The following is a 16,104-nucleotide window of genomic DNA, read 5'->3' as shown; positions in this document are numbered from 1 at the left end:
ATGATTTCAATGTCAGAGAAGAATCATCAGGGTTTTTTGTTTGTTTGTTTTGCTTTTTTTGTGATATGTTTCCAAGAACGTCAGTAAAATGAATCAAGATCAGACATTTCTAATGGATATTGTGCTATAATTACTTGACTATTTTAAGATCCCTAGGCAGATCAATCTGCACAGATTAGCCTTAGACCTCATATGCAAACAACATTAGAACCTCAGTTAAAATGTCAGGGGCCCATTGATCCAATGTGAAAGTTTCAAGGCAAGTCTTTTTATGTGATAAAAATGAATGACTAATACATACAGAGAGGGCACCCATAACACATTCTTTTTGGGGGTCTTTTTGTTTTGAGAACTCTTATCAATGTCTAGATTATGGAGATGGTTGAGGCATGTCTTGAGACGGGGCACCGCTCAGCGATTTTGTAGGGTTTATGTCTTTTGACAAATATGAAAGGCCACATTAAAGAATTAAAAAAAGACCTGACCTGTGGTAGCGCAGTGGGTAAAGCGGCGACCTGGAAATGCTGAGGTCGCCGGTTCGAAACCCTGGGCTTGCCTGGTCAAGGCACATATGGGAGTTGATGCTTCCAGCTCCTCCCCCCTGTCTCTCTCTCCTCTCTCTCTCTGTCTCTCTCTCTCCCTCTCTCTCTCCTTTCAAAAATGAATAAATAAAATAAAAATTTAAAAACTAAAAAAATAAAAAAAATATTGAAAAAAAAAGAACAGTCCAATAACAATGATCAGAGTCCTAGAACCAGAACACTATATACTGACATGCAAGTTGTACAGTGTGCAAAGTTCTCAGATGAAAAGTGTGAGTAGTGTGAGTAAGGGTTGAAACCTAGTCTGTACTTGAGTTACCAAGTTTTTTTTTTAATAACTTTATTTTTTTAATGAGGCGACATCAATAAATCAGGATACATATATTCAAAGATAACATGTCCATGTTATCTTGTCATTCAATTATGTTACATACCCATCACCCAAAGTCAGATTGTCCTCTGTCACCTTCTATCTAGTTTTCTTTGTGCCCCTCCCCTCGTAACCACCACACTCTTATCAATGTCTCTTAGTCTCACTTTTATGTCCCACCTATGTATGGAATAATGCAGTTCCTGGTTTTTTCTGATTTACTTATTTTACTTCGTATAATGTTATCAAGATCCCACCATTTTGCTGTAAATGATCCGATGTCATCATTTCTTATGGCTGAGTAGTATTCCATAGTGTATATGTGCCACATCTTCCCTCTACAGGTCTTACAGCTAGGAGGAAGGAATGATATTTTTGTGTATGTTGTGCTCCCAGAGAGAACAATTTTCAGAATTTCATAACTCTGAAAGGGTGCTGTTTTAAGTCACAAAAAGGGCCAGTACCTGGTAGAGCAGGCCCTACCATTAACTATTTATATCAGGATTTAAAAAAATATCACCTTGTACTTGATTAAAATGATATACACAGGGATACTTCAGTGATGATTTTGGTGTCTTGCCTTAGTTTCTGCTACAGTTTGATTAAGACTCCATAATGGAAATGAGAGTGTCTGTCCATCTTTTTTTTTTTTTTTTTGTATTTTTCTGAAGCTAGAAACGGGGAGAGACAGTCAGACAGACTCCCACATGCGCCCGACTGGGATCCACCCGGCACGCCCACCAGGGGGCGACACTCTGCCCACCAGGGGGCAATGCTCTGCCCCTCTGGGGCGTCGCTCTTTTGCGACCAGAGCCGCTCTAGGGCCTGGGGCAGAGGCCACAGAGCCATCCCCAGAGCCCGGGCCATCTTTGCTCCAATGGAGCCTCGGCTGCAGAAGGGGAAGAGAGAGACAGAGAGGAAGGAGAAGGGGAGGGGTGGAGAAGCAGATGGGCGCTTCTCTTGTGTGCCCTGGCCAGGAATCGAACCCAGGACCTCTGCACACCAGGCCGACGCTCTACCACTGAGCCAACCGGCCAGGGCCAGTGTCTGTCCATCTTTATGTGGAAAATACATGACACAGTTCACTGAATCAGGAATTTGAGATCAACTCTGCAATTCTTTAGTATTTAAAAGAAATTCATCTTTAATAACTGTCCAGAAAATTTAGTATCAATTAATGATAAAAGAATCTTGGTCAGAACATATGGAAGTGAATTCCCTGAGATGGACTAAATCTTTTCAGTTTTAATCGTGTCTGACTTTTATTAATGACACTAGACTCAGTTTCTAATCAATGTTTTTATAGAACTCACTCCCAGAAGAAATACAAGCATAACTGCCTTCTGGAGCAAAATAATTAGGCAAATGAATTTTTAAACCATAATGAGATTTAGAAACAGTCCAGACTACCCTTTCATTTTACAAAAGAAGAAAATAGGAAATAACAACAAAATATTCCTAGGTTAGAAATATATTCTATGGCCTGTGATGGCGAACCTTTTTATAAAAACTGCCCACTTTTGCAGTGCTGGTCAACCTGGTCCCTCCTGCCCACTTGTGGTGTTCCAGCTTCCATAGGTGTAACCAAAGGGTGCCACGATTGGCCCACCATGAAAGCTGGAACGCCCACTAGTGGGTGGGAGGGACCAGGTTGACCAGCACTGCAAAAGTGGACGGTTTTTATAAAAAGGTTCACCATCACGGTTCTATAGGGAGAGATAATGCATCTGTTTAACACTCCTCTGTAAAATATCTAAGATCTTACAAATGTAACCACGTGGTTTGATTGATCTCATAGGCTGAGTGAGAAATAGGAAGCTGGCTGGTCTAGGATTAAGGTTCTGTGAGAGCAAGGGATAAATAAGAGTTCACACCTGAGGCAGGGATAGGTACAAACATCCAAATATATGAACAGAGATAAAAAATAATCCATGTAGTAGATGCTGTTGGTACCCTATCCAGATCCATTTTACCAGGGTTCACCCATTCTCCAGCGGTTGTCGGAGTTAGCTGCTAATGGCTCATAGCCACCTCTTTCTCTTTTTTTAAAAAATAATTTTATTTTTAATGGGTCGACATCAATAAATCAGGATACATATATTCAAAGATAACAAGTCCAGATTATCCTGTCATTCAATTATGTTGCATACCCATCACCCAAAGTCAGATTGTCCTCTGTCACCTTCTATCTAGTTTTCTTTGTGCCCTTCCCCCTCCCCCTTTCCCTCTCACTCTCCCCCTCCCCTTGTAACCACCACACTCCCCTCAATCACTAGGAACCACTTTGCCCAAGAGGTTAGACCCTTAACTTCATCTCACCAGTGAAAGTCCACAGTCAGTGAATGACTGATAGAGAGGTATACCAAAACTTGGCTTCCTTCTTTCCAGGCAGGACCAATTTTTTGGTGAAATTAATGTATCAGAGCTCCCCATGGAACCTGGCTAAAGCTAGTATCTGTTTGAGACCACATCCTTAGCTTCCTCTGCTACTAACCTGCTTCCCTTGCTCTCCTTCTCCTGAGAGTGCTTCCTCAATAAATTATTTGCACAAGAATGCTCATTTCAGGCTCTGTTTCTAGAGCATATGATCTGAGATGATCCATAAAAATATTTTTAAGACGTCTATACTATACTGCTTATCCTTTAGGCATCAAGGGCAAAGTAGAGAAGTAAAAGGCCAAATGGCGAAAAACTTGTGCTTAGCAAGCAACAACTTTTCTGGTTACCAGCATCAGCTTTTCTTAGAAGGAAGTAGAACATTACACATAACAAATATTATTTTCCTGTCACAAATTCATAACAAAGAATTTATTAGCTGCATGGAATAAGAGACCAATTTGCTTTCCTCAGAGTAGAGGAGATCTGAGTTAACTGACATAATATTTCTGATTGCTGTGATACATTAGTACTTTTCAAATGGGCAACCCTGGCAGCTGTGTAGTTGTTTTTCCCTGTGTGTCGACTTTCTGGCTTCCCACAAAGCTTCTTACTCATTAGTTCTGGATTGGGGCCTGAAGATCTGTGCTTTTAATAAGCTCCCGTAAATACTCATGTTGTTGGTCCAGAGACTACACATTGAGAATTATTGGCCTGAGACAATTCTAAAAAGACTTGCTTGAAGTGTTTTCATCCCCATATCCATAAGGTACCATCATAAAGCACTTTACACAACCCAGATCCTCCAACTATTAATCTGTCTTTGGAGTCACTGAGGCCTGGGTTTCATTCCTCCTCTGCTATATAACAGCTATCTAAACCTGTCTGCTTATTTGCAAAATAGAAATCATAATACCCATCTCACAGCTTATCTTCTGTAGTTGGCAGGACCCCAGCAGCTGATACGTCAGTGGGGCCATCTTTTTCTGTGAACTAGTTGGTGAATATGCTACCCAGGTGAGCAACCTGGCCCTTTGCCCAACCACATCATGGAAGTTGACAAGTCTGAAAATTTAATCAAGGTAACTAAACTCTTTGCTTAGCAAAGCATGGCAGGAATGTATATTTATATGAAATAAATCAAAGGCATTTGGCAATTGACAAACTTCAGGTCTAGCAGATAAAAGGGAAACGGGATTAGAAAATAAACCCATCTGGGTTTTTCCATCTTTGTTTGAGGCTAGAACTGCTCAAAGGAAGTTTTCAAACTGTTCTTAAGGCAGCAGTTCTCAAATATTTTGGTGTCAGAACCTCTTTACACATTCATAAATTATGAATATCTCAAAGAGCTTTTGTTTCTGTGGGATGTCTCTACCAGTATTTATTATATTAGAAATTAAAATTGAGAGAGTTTAGAAATATTTGCCTATTGATTAATTCTAAAATAACAACAGTAATCCTATTAAAGGTTAACACAAATTTTATGAAAAGTAACTATATTCTCCAAAACAAATAAAGTTAATGAATAGAATGGTTGATATTGTTTTATATTTTTGCATGTCTTTGATGTCTGCCTTAATAGAAGACAGCTGACTTGTCATATCTACTTCTGCATTTCAGCTGGAGCACTATGTTGGTTTGAAGTATAGGAAAAATATCTAGCTTTACACCTATTTTAATAGCCTTTTCAAATAACCATGGATATACTTTGATGTTATACTGTAACTCCACAAGCGATAGCTCCTTAAAGATTAGTTGCAATGTGAAATCTGAAACCTCATCTCTGAAATTTTCTACAAAATTAAACATAATGTCTACATTTTACTTTGAATAGATCTTTTACTCATGTGTGATTCTATATTGGTTATTTGAAAAATACAAGTCTACTGAATTATGTGGATATGCCAAATTATTTATATTACATAAAATTTTTAAAAATCACATTTGTTAATATCACCACAGCTATGATCTGAATGTTTGTGTACTCCCAAAATTCATATATTAAAATACTAATCCCCAAAGATTATGCTATCCGATGGTGGACCTTTGGTTATGAGGATGGAGCCTTTAAATGGCATTAATACCTTATAGAAGAGATCTCACAAAGCTCCCTAGCCACTTCTATCATTTGAGGATACAGTGAGAAGGTCCCAGCTATGTTCAGGAAGAGGGTTCTCACCAGAACACGACCATATTAGTACTTTAAGCTTGGACTTCCCAAACTCCAAGACTGTGAGAAGTAAATGTCTGTTGTTTACAAACTACCCAGTACTTTGTTACAGCAGCTCAAATGGACTAATTCAACCACATATCTCATTAGAAATATCTCCAAGTGTTGTTAAGCAGATACAAATTCTACACAATTCTAATTTTATTTTGAAAGTTGTCAGTTACTTTCCTTGAAGTGACAGGCTTGCCTCATTCACTTTCAAGATATTTACCAAATACCCAACTACTAATCACTATAATAAGTGAGTTTTTTTTTAACTGGTATACTATACAGAAAGTGGGTAGTTCAACAACTTAAATAATTGCACAGTATTTTATAATTATGCAACAGAAAGGTTTAATGCTTACTTCACATGTTATCATGCAGAATATTAAAGAGATGTATACTGAAGGGTTGAAATTTAATATTAGTCATTTTTACCACGTTATAAAGGCTATCCATAAGTGAATCTGGCTGTTATAAACTGCCTGTATGTGATAGTAAAGAATAATATGACTTGGTTATACTGACTTACTTTGTGCTAAATTGTCAACAGTTTCACTCACCAATCCTTTTGTGCCAACCCTTCTGAACCAACTGAACCAGGGATCACTCTTGTGAAGCAAGGTCCCACACTACCTCCAGGGATCCAAGGGAGGCCAATGGGGGAGAACCCTGGAATAATCATTCCTGATTAAACCAGAATCGCTGACTCTTAATTCTGTCTGTAATATTTAGTAACATTCCCCCAAAAGATTCTGGTGGAAAATTAAAAAAAAAAGTTTATGATTCACTTCTATGAAGCAAGTCTTGGCTGCACTATGGAAAAATCCATACCGAAATCACTTTTTATTTATCCTATGCATACCATCTATTGTTTTGAATCCCAGTTTTATACCAGACACTGTGTTGGACACTGGGAGATAGAGTAATTGACAGTGAAGACATGATCTCTGCCCTCATGGTGCCTATAGGTAGACAGACAACCACATGAGAGCTGTAAGGGAAACAGAACATTCTAATAAAAATAAAGGAACAGGCCCTGGCCGGTTGGCTCAGCGGTAGAGCGTCGGCCTAGCGTGCGGAGGACCCGGGTTCGATTCCCGGCCAGGGCACACAGGAGAAGCACCCATTTGCTTCTCCACCCCTCCACCGCACTTTCCTCTCTGTCTCTCTCTTCCCCTCCCGCAGCCAAGGCTCCACTGGAGCAAAGATGGCCCGGGCGCTGGGGATGGCTCTGTGGCCTCTGCCTCAGGCGCTAGAGTGGCTCTGGTCGCAACATGGCGATGCCCAGGATGGGCAGAGCATCGCCCCCTGGTGGGCAGAGCGTCGCCCCTGTTGGGCGTGCCGGGTGGATCCCGGTCGGGCGCATGCGGGAGTCTGTCTGACTGTCTCTCCCTGCTTCCAGCTTCAGAAAGAAAAAAATAATAATAATAAATAAATAAATAAATAAAGGAACAAAAGAAAAGTTACACATTTACATCAATTGTTTACCAACTTCAATGAGTAGTATCAGAATCACTTGGAGAGCTAAGAAATAGTACAGAGGCCCTGGCATATTGAAGTAGGCAGGGCCTGAGCCTCTGTAGTTTTACCAAGTAGTTTTCCAAAATTTGAGCAGAGCTGTTTTAAATACAGTACTCCAAGAAAGCCTTTCAGAGGTGACCTTAAAACTGAGTCCTGACTGTTGAGAATAATTGGGGGACCCAAGCTTTTCACTGGACTTGGATCTCAGATTTATCTGAGGTGATGCCAGTTCTTTAACAGCTAGAGGTTGGGCTGTAGGGCTGGTGAGTACATTTTCTGCTTAAGTGAGCCCATTCTGTTTCTTATTACAAAAATGTTTCACCACTTAAGTGAGCAACTATAAGTTCTATAATAAACATGCTTTAACCTGACCAGGTGGTGGTGCAGTGGATAGAGCATCGGACTGGGACGCGGAGGACCCAGGTTTGAAAACCTGAGGTCGACAGCTTGAGCATGGGTTCATCTGGTTTGAGCAAGGCTCACCAGCTTGGGCTCAAGGTCTCAGGCTTGAGCAAAGGTTCACTCGGTCTGCTGTAGCCCCCCCCCCTCCCCGCCTTCCGGCCAAGGTACATATGAGAAAGCAATCAATGAACAACTAAAGTGCAGCAACGAAGAACTGCTGCTTCTCATCTCTCTCCCTTCCTGTCTGTCTTCCCTATCTGTCCCTCTCTCTGTCTCTCTCTGTCTCTGTAAATAACAGCAACAACATAGAAATGTTTTCTCTGAACATATGTACCCTGATTTATCACTGTCACCCCATTACAATTAATAATAACAACAAGTTTTATGAGCAAAAATTATACTACACATTTTGTATTTACAAACCTTGTCATAAAACACCTCACTGAAGCTCTTGTCATATTAACAAGGGACGGAGCACATGTATTTATCTTTAAAAACTTATACCTTTACTGGCTATTTTTCCAACAGTGTCTTTTTATGTCACTGGAATATAAATGTTCTCTAACTTCTCTTTGCTATCTTCCTGAGACTTGTACAACCATCATGACACTTTGAATTAATTCTCAAAATACTTATTCTAATAAGATTAGCTCCCCTCAAGGCTGTTCATTAAATATAATTGTAAAAATTGCATTTCATTAACTAAGGTCAGTAAAATAAATTAAGGTATTTAATTTCTGATCACCATATAATTAAGTGAAGAATGGAGAAAAAAGAATATTTAGTTAGAGAAAATAGTGTACAGCTTGACCCTGAGGTAAAAATGGGCATGGCTTCTTCAAGGAACTAGAGAAAGATAAGTATAGCTACAGTGTAATTAGTGAGCAAGAAAAAGGAGCACAAAACAAATCTGGAAAGTTTAACAGGGTTTAGCTAATATAGGCCTTTGAGTTCAAGGCAAGAAGTTTGGTTTTCATTGTGAATGCAATGGGCAGCTACTGATAGGACATATCCATTTGAAGTATTCTGAGAAGACAGCTATGAGGGACGTGTACTGTAAAATAAGCATCAGTGTATATGAATACACTGTTATCTGGTTTATCTATCAATCTTTTAGATATTTCGCTGGTGCAATTTAAAGTCTACTCAACTGTTCACAAACCAATACAATGGCACTTCCACAGCCTTAAAGCTGAGAAACAAATATGTGACTGAATTTGAGCCATTTAAGCATCTACAACAAACAGATCTGTTTATAAAGAACTCTGGAAGACAGATGTTAACAGATCTAGCTCCAGAATCCTAAGCCCCATTTTACTAATTCATGCTTCACTCCATCTTTTTATATCTCTATTGTTAATTTTTGTTCTCCTCTGATTCTTTATATTCATTTTCCTATTAGACTGTCAATATGTTACATCCCCTAGTCTCTCTGTCTTTCTCCTAGACAAGTAGAACCTGAGATCATATCTAGAGTAAACTAGAGCTTAAAGGATAAAGATATGGGCTATTTAAATCTCACTTCTTGCCTGACCAGGCAGTGGCACAGTGGATAAACCATTGGCCGGGAATGCTGAGCACCCAGGTTCAAAACCCCAAGGTTGCCAGCTTGAGTGTGGGGTCGCCAGTTTGAGCGTGGGGTCACCAGGTTCAGCGTGGGATCATAGACATGAGCCCATGGTTGCTGGCTTGAACAAGGGATCCCTGGCTCGGCTGGAGCCCCCCAGTCAAGGCATATATGAGAAAGCAATTAATGAACAACTAAAAGTGCTGCAATGAAGACCTGATGCTTCTTATCTCTCTCCCTTCCTGTCTGTCTGTCCTTGTCTGTCCCCCTCTCTCTCTTTCCGTACCTTGCTAAAAAATAAAATAAATAAATTTCACTTTTCCCCTTGTTAGCTGGATGACCTTGGCTAAGATCCATACATCTCTAAGCCTCAGATTCCTCATCTGTAAATAGAGGATAATAATACTGCACACTTATAGAAATAAATGTGCAAGTCCAGAAAAAATTGTACATGACCTGCTACATAGTACATGCTTTAAAATGTTACTAATATAACTTTAATTTCCTAATTAAAATTTCCATTTTTATTGTCATTTCACATTTTGAGCTCTTTCAGTTCAAAAATATAAAGTTTATTTTCAAATTTACCATGTCACTTTTCAGTCTTTTGTTACTCTGTAAATAATTTTCAGTCTGATTAATATAACTATGGAATGTCACAGTACTTCACAGAAGGGAGAAAATACCTCCTGCAGGACTGATATAGAAATGCTTCCGGTTAGTGGATGAATGACTCCATCACTGAAGGACAGGCAACATCTGGATAGGCAATGAAAGAGGAGAAGGGCATTCAGGTTGGCAGTATTGTGAGCAAGTGGGTGAAATGGAAATGAGTGAGATGGGAATTCCTGTGTGATGATCAGTAAGTAGTCCATATTGTTTAAAATGGAGGATTTGTGTGTTCAAGTATTCAGAAAAATATGTTGGTTCATAAATGAGGAGCACCTTCATCAATAAGCTACTAAGTGCTGAATTTATCCTGCAGGCTCTGAGGAACCATTGAACAGTTAAGCATGAGAACAGGATGTAATGAAAACAGTTTTTCATCAATATTGATCTGGTGATACTGTAAAGATTTATTTGGGAAACCAGTCTTATAGATATTTTGTTCCCTAAAGTAGAGTAGCAGTTGTAGAAACAGAAGACTTGATCTGAGAGAAAGCTGACAAGACTTGGAGGTTGACTCTAAAAGTCAAAGAGAAAGAATAAACACTTTGAACTTGAAATTATCATGAAACATATAAAAGCAGATCACATCACCTTTTGACCTTAATAATTCTATATTTAAAGTAGTGTTAATAAAACATAATCTCTTAGCTACACAGGGATGAGTAGAACTTAAACAAGATACTTGATGTGAAGCATATATATGATAATAGATGCAAGGACCCCAGCTCCTTACCTAAAACAAGGAAAGCAATTAATAATCTTTTATTTTCATTTTTAATTTTCTTGATACCTTACAAAATAGAGCCCCACAGACAAATCAAAGTAGTTTTGTAGGGTGAGAATAGTTAAGGAAAAGGATCAAAGATGATGCTTGACCTGTATTCCTTGCCTTCAAAACTTAATTTACAGATGAGTAGATCAAACAAACATATTCCTGCCCATGAGTCTGAAAATGGAGCAGAGAAAGCAAACTACTTAGTTATACTTATTATTATTATTATTATTATTTTGTATTTTTCTGAAGTTGGAAACGAGGAGGTAGTCAGACAGATTCTCACATGTGCCCGACCGGGATCCACACAGCATGCCCACCAGGGGGCGATGCTCTGCCCATCTGGGGTGTTGCTCTGTTGCAACCAGGGCCATTCTAGCACCTGAGGCAGAGGCCATGGAGCCATCCTCAGCACCCGGACCAACTTTGCTCCAATGGAGCCTTGGCTGCGGGAGGTGAAGAGAGAGACAGAGAGGAAGGAGAGGGGGAGGGGTGGAGAAGCAGATGGGCACTTCTCCTGTGTGCCCTGGCCAGGAATCGAACCCAGGACTCCTGCATACCAGGCCGATGCTCTACCACTGAGCCAACCGGCCAGGGCCTTAGTTATAATTATTAATTGTTTCCCTGTCCTTTCTTTTTCATCAGTAAAAGTCAATAACAGCAGAATCTTATAGATGTGATAAATCAGAGATGTGTTAGATCATAGATGAGTCTAAGTTCTTTGATAATTACATTATTAATCCTTAAATTCCATAGAGAAGAAGTTACACATATTGAAGAGTGGACAGTTAACATCAGTATAAAATACATAATCCATTTCTTCCTCTAAAGTTGACTTCTTCTCTGGACCCTGAATGGTCATTTCCCTTCTTTAAACAAATCTTTTTTTTTTTTAATTTTTATTTTATTTATTCATTTTAGAGAGGAGAGAGAGAGACAGAGAGAGAGAGAAGAGAGAGACAGGGGGGAGGAGCTGGAAGCATCAACTCCCATATGTGCCCTGACCAGGCAAGCCCAGGGTTTCAAACCAGCAACCTCAGCATTTCCAGGTCGACGCTTTATCCACTGCGCCACCACAGGCCAGGCCATTTCCCTTCTTTTACCACTTCAATTTGGACCACAGATCCAACTTGCAGTTTCCAGGAATCATTTCCAGTGGCTTTTGTAAGGGCCTTTGTAATTATAAAACTCTTTATTTTTTTTTTTTATTCTATAGGCACTTACAAAAAACCAAGAATGCTATAATAAATAGTTAATAAAATACATCCACTTCACAACCCTGTGCATCTAGCAGGGTAAAACTATCCCAAACTCTCTAAGAGGTTCTGAGAGTACTAACATGCCTTTTCCGTCCTGACTGTTAATAACTCAGTTAATCTTACTTAAAAGTGAAAAATTCCCACCAGAATGGCTTAAATTTAATGGAATTACAATACCTAGTCTGTGAGGATAAAGTAAGATAGGGAACAAATAAAACTCTAACACCTTGTTGATAGGAATGTAAACTGTTACAACCACATTACAGAACTATTTGGCAATATCTAGCAAAGCTGAATTGAACATACAAGTGTCCCAAAACACAGCAATTTTACTCCTGGATATGTACTTAAGAGAAATTAGTGCTTATATCCACCAAAAGATAACTTAAAGAATGCATAGCAGCTTTTTTCATAATTGCACCAAACTGGTCTAAATGCTAATGTCTATAAACAAGAGAATGGGTCAGTAAATGACAGTATATTCATTCAATAGAATACTACATAGCAATAAAAATACATGAAGCACCTGACCAGGTGGTGGTGCAGTGGATAGAGTATCAGACTGGGAGGCAGAGGACCCAGGTTTGAGACCCCAAGGTCGCTAGCTTGAGTGCGGGCTCATCTAGTTTGAGCAAGGCTCACCAGCTTGAGCCCAAAGTCTCTGGCTCGAGTAAGGGGTCCCTCGGTCTGTTGTAGCTCTCTGGTCAAGGCACATATGAGAAATCAATCAATGAACAACCAAGGAACTTCAACAAAGAATTAATGCTTCTCATCTCTCTCCCTTCCTGTCTGTCTGTCCCTATCTGTCCCTCTCTCTGACTCTCTCTGTCTCTGCCACAAAAAATACATGAAGCACGTACAGTTATCCACAAAAACAATGCTGTATTTCACAGACATAATATAGAGTAGTAGAAGGCAGACACAAGGAGCTCTTAAAGTTCAAGGATGGGTAAAAATTACCTATAGTTATAGAAGTCAGAATAGTGGTTACTTTTGTGTGAATGTGTACTGACTGGGATGGAGCATGAGGAAGCTTTCTGGAGGTCCTGAAAATGATCTATATCTTCACCTGATTTATGGTTACATAAGTGTATGAAAAAATTAATTGAGCTGTCCTCTTCATATTTGTGTACTTTGAAGTATTTAAATTTTATCTCAATTAAAATAGAAGATAAATAAATTAACTATTGCATTTAGATTTTTACACATTATAAAAAGGTAGGGAAATTCAAAGCACAGTAATTAAATGAGTTGCCAAGGTCATCCTTTGTCTGAATTTGGAAATGTATTCTACTGCACTACTTCAGTGGTACTGCTTACTAACAGGAATTACATTTTGAAAATATTTTAATTGATTAAGTAAATCAGGCATCTTCTTTATTAGAAAGAAGGCCTGCACCTTCTATAATTGGTAGATTCATCAAATTTCTTCTCTACTAAACTGCTGAGCAAGACGGCTTCAAGATTGAAAAGCCATTGCAGCGTCCCAGTCCTACTGTTAAAACTATCCCCCAAATAAGACTATTTTGGCTGGAATCCTTAGTGGATACCCATCCAACATATTCAGATTATCTAGAATGTATATTGCACTTTAGATTATATTAAGAGTATATAGCCCCTTCTTTTTTAATGAAGAGACTATAATACCTTCTTAAGAAATTTATAGTATTCATAAGATGTGTTAGTTATTTTTCAAATAAAAGCCCATGGCATTCAGTTCTTGTTAAATTATTTGATCAATCAATTCTGAAAACGAGTGTTCTTAAAGACCCCTGTGGTCCAAGGAAAGGACTTGAGAGAGTCAATGAACACGAAATTATACACATTTTTACATGTGTGTATTAGTGTTTTTGTTTTTGTTTTCTGTAAAGGGAAACAAAGTTTTTGTAGCAGCCATAAGAACAGATCTCTCAGATCTTCTACAGCATGGACAATAAGTGACTGATGATCCAGTTGCAGCACTCTGAAATCTTTCATTATGTTGATACCAAGGCCACACTTCCTACAGTCTGTTCCAAGCCAATGACACAGGACTTCTCTGATGGCACCTCTGGCTCAAGGACTCCCTGACAACCTTGTAGATCTCCTTCAGAACTGTGTTGTAACCTGAGGTGTTTCTTCCTGACCTTCTTACCATCTTTTTCCCTTCTCTCGCTCCTCCACCCAGAGTCAGATCTGTTTCATGGTCTTCTGCCTTTTCTGGTTCTCTTCCCATATTACCTCATAGGCACTGTTCCTAATAAATCTCTTGCATGGCTAGTTTCATTGTGGCACCTAATTCTCATAGTACCCATACTATATAAGTGGTACCAGCAGTGGTCTGACAATATAAACAGTAAGATATGAAGTTGGAACTTGGTCAATCACTGTCCTGTAGGTGGAGATGACACTATCATGGTTGATCCATGGGGCACAGATATTCTATTTCCTGGCAAAAAATGATGGCTTAATTGATAAAGATTTCATTGATGGTGATACTAGTGGAGGAGTGCAGGGGTCAGGGACATGCTGCATTATTCTACTCCAAAGTAAAACAAAACAAACAACAAAAACCAATGCTGAATCTTATAGCCCTAACTACAGAGAATGAAGCACAGTATTTGGTAGACTTCTTTGGGTTCTAGAGAGACCCAAAGCACATTGCATTCCTAAAAGTATCCTTCTGGCATGGAAGACTGACAGGTTTAATTAGAAGCCAGAAAAGGATAAGGTTTTGCAGCAGGTCCAGGTTATGGTACAAGCAACTTTACCATTTGTACCATATAATTCATCAGACTTTAGGGTACTGAAAGTGTTAATGGTAGGTAAAGCTACAGTATGAAGATTATGGCAAGCTCTAGTGGAAGATATATAATGTAGGCCCTGGGAGTCTGGAGTAAAGAAATCTTATCTACAAGAGAAAATGGTATTCCTTACAAAAATATGTTCCTGGTATATTACTGGGCCCTGGTAGAGAAAGAATGTTTGACCACAGGTACCAAGTAGCCATGCAGCTGGAGCTATCCGTTATGAGTTAGATTCTTTCTGAATTGTCAAATTGTAAACTCAGAGAGGCCTAACATCAGTCCATTAAAACATGGCAATGGTATATCCAAGATGGGACCGAGCAAGATCAGCAGACACAAGTAAACTACATAAGCAGTAGCCTAGATCCCCATGTCACCCATAAGAGTTTTACCAGTGCCCCACCAAGGCTTGAACCTTGAACCCCATAGTTACATGGAGGAGTGTCCTCATACAGATAGCTAAAGAAGAATAAAGCTCTTGTTTGGTTTAGAGATGGCTTATCTCAGTATGTGGATAAAGCTGAAAATGGATGATAGCTACACTACACTACATTCAGGACTGGCCCTGAATGACAATGAGAGGGAAAATATTCCCAATGGCTGAAGAGAAGTGGTGGATCTTGTCACACACTTTTCCTGGAAAGAACAGTGGTTGAAGGTGAAACTATTTAGATTTATGGGCAGTGGTCAATGGCCTAGAAGAGAAGGCTACAAGATCACAGGGGTAAAGGCATGAGAATGGAAATGGGTAGAAAATGTAAAGATCTTTGTATCCCACACAAATGTCCAGCAGAAAGCATTTACTACAGAAGAGGCAACAAATAACCAAGTAGACAAAATTACTCAATAGGTCTTTGTCATCAGCTACCCTAGAATTGGCATGGTGGGCATATTCATGAAGTGGCTAGGTGAATAATATACATCTGGCCTATAGCACTGGTGGCTAATAACATTGACTACCACTTACCAAAGCTGATCTAGCCACTCCTGTCTCTGAATGTCCAACTTGTTGGCAACAGAAATCTATAATGAGCTTCCAAATATGGCACTATCCTTTGGTCACATAATGTCAAGTCAATAACACTGAGCCCTATCTATCTTGGAAGGGTCAGCATAAGTTTACTTTTCCTGTCTGTAGAGAAAGCCTCATCCAGTACCACTATCAAGGGGATTATGAAATTTCTGACCCAGAAGCACAATATCTCATATAACATCACATGACCAGAGAACCCATTTTACAGCAAAGGAGGAGTAGAAGTGGACCCATTGCTAGAGCATCCACGGTGGTATCACATACTACACTATCCAGAACCATCCAGCCAGCCTCTTAGAACACTGACATGATATTGAAAGAAGCAACTAAATTTCCAGTTTTTAGGCAACACTATGAAAAAAGAGGGTGTCCTTCAGGACACAGTGTATATATTAAGTCAGAGTCCCTATCTTTTTTCTAAGTCCCCAGTAGGAAGAATACATGGATTCAGAGACCAAGGGGTGAAAACAAGAGTGGTTCCATTTACCACAGGAGGACCCTATGTTTCTAGTCCGGGCAACTCTGGGCATGACAAGGTTGGTGGTCATGGTTTTCAAAGAGAGCACATTTTTGCCAGAGGATGCAGAAAGGG

This window comes from Saccopteryx bilineata, chromosome X, assembly GCF_036850765.1.
Source record: "Saccopteryx bilineata isolate mSacBil1 chromosome X, mSacBil1_pri_phased_curated, whole genome shotgun sequence".
Classification (NCBI taxonomy): domain Eukaryota; kingdom Metazoa; phylum Chordata; class Mammalia; order Chiroptera; family Emballonuridae; genus Saccopteryx; species Saccopteryx bilineata.
This window is presented reverse-complemented; position numbering follows the sequence as displayed.